The sequence below is a fragment of the Littorina saxatilis genome, linkage group LG2, assembly GCF_037325665.1.
Source record: "Littorina saxatilis isolate snail1 linkage group LG2, US_GU_Lsax_2.0, whole genome shotgun sequence".
Classification (NCBI taxonomy): Eukaryota; Metazoa; Mollusca; class Gastropoda; order Littorinimorpha; family Littorinidae; genus Littorina; species Littorina saxatilis.
Genome location: NC_090246.1, coordinates 8,203,775 through 8,205,778, shown reverse-complemented (window position 1 = coordinate 8,205,778; position 2,004 = coordinate 8,203,775).

Sequence of the window (2,004 nt, the reverse complement as noted above, 5' to 3'; positions counted from 1 at the left end):
AGCACCGCTCTTTGTCACTGTCCGTTTCGTCAGCTGCAGCAACGTAGTCTTTCATAACATCCAGTTTTCGTCTGGCAGTACACGGTTGTTCAGCTGGTACAATTCCATTGTTGTCATCAGCAAGCAGATCGTTCGAGATATCAGCATCTCCACTTGCAAAAATGGTATTCGCCGATCGTGTTCTCGTCAGCATTTTTCGCTTGCCAGCGAGCCTTGGCTGCTTCTTTGCACTGCTGCTTGCGTGAACGTTTTCCCCGACCAAGCGGAGTCCTGTCTGGCACTAAATCTTGCAAATCTTGAGCGTTTGTATCCATGTTTTCCGATATTTTCGATGAACTTCGGACAGCAATGACCAATTTCCAAAATGCCGGAAGTTATCGTAGCGAGGTGAAAGTTGGTCACGTGACCGATCTAGGCCAATCACAAGCTCTCCAACGGTATGTGTCATGTCGGAACGGGGTTGGGAGAATTTGGCGTAACTAACAGTCAAACAAATGCATTTTTGGCATTTCAACACACAATGAAAATAAATTCTTGACACAGTTGGTTTTGAAACACCTTTATTTTGCATAAAATAAGTGTTTTATGTAAAAAAAACATCGGTTGAACCTGAATTAGAAAGGATTATTTGGTATAAATATGTCAAAATCTCAAAACTGACCACTTGAACACACAACACGATTTTTGACTTCAGACGTGTGTAGCCCCTGGCCTTAAAAGAATCCTTTGCATGGCCTCGGCGTATGGGCAGTAGCTCTAAACGTAAACTATGGCAACAACAACAACAATTCGGGGACGCCTAGAATCACACAATAATGTATCTGGAGTTTTTGCAGGCGATGTCTCAAAACAAAAAAAAAAAGTAGAGGCTCCAAGACGGCTCCGTGTCCGACGCGGGTACTATGCACGCACAACAGCCCGAAACTCCGTCGATAGAGAACACCCCTGGCCTAGGTGATGTCTCTATCGACGAAGTTTCGATTTGATAGTAGTAAGGGCAGTAACTCAAGACGTAAATGTGGCAGTGTCCCATAGGCAACCGCAGAGTTATCCTGTCCACAGGCAACGCTTACCTGATCCCAATTACTTGGCGTCCTCGGGGACGCCTAGAAAAAGCGTTCAAGTGAAATTGGTTTGGGGGCGGGTGTACGGAGGCGGGATAGAAAGGATAGGAGGAGGAACTAGTGGGGAGGAGATTTACTAGCGCGCGTGGGTGTGCGTGCGTGTGTGCGTGCGTGCGTGTGTGTGTGTGTATGTGTTTCTGTGTTTGTGTGTGTGTTTCTGTGTTTGTGTGTGTGTATGTGTGTGTGTGCGTGTGTGCGTGTGTGTGTGTGTGTGTGTGTGTTTGTGTGCTTGTGTGTTCGTGTGTTTGTGTGTATGTATGTGTGTGTGCGTGTGTGTGTGTGTGTGTGTGTGTGCGTGTGTGTGTGTGTGTGCGTATGTGTGTGTGTGTGTGTGTGTGTGTGTGTGTGTGTGTGTGTGTGTGTGTGTGTGTGTGTGTGTGCGCGCAACTATTTTCTCTTCCCCCTTTCTCTCAGCCCCTCCCCCTCCTCCCCTTCCCTCTTGTAACCTACATTGTATACTTTCATTGCTGTCACTATTTACTGAACAGGTATTGACACTTCATTTGCATGCATAAGTGTGTGTGTGTGTGTTTGTGTGTGTGTGTGTGTGTGCGTGTGTGTGTGTGTGTGTGTGTGTGTGTGTGTGTGTGTGTGTGTGAATATCTCTTTGTGCGTGTTCATGTGTATGTTGTTACCGTGTCTTTTCTCTTTGTGTCTGTACTCCTGGTCGTTCCACTGTCTTGTCGTCAATTTGACTAGTACCGACATCACCGTGTAAGTGCCCGGTATCAAGTAAACGCCAGCCCCTTACTTTGGATCAAATACAGTGCGTGGGGTACAATACCTATAAATTATAGTAAACGCTCACCCCCAACTTCGGAGCACTCGAGTCAGGGCAATGTTTTATTTTGTTTTTTTCTTTGATGGAGTTTGCACTTGA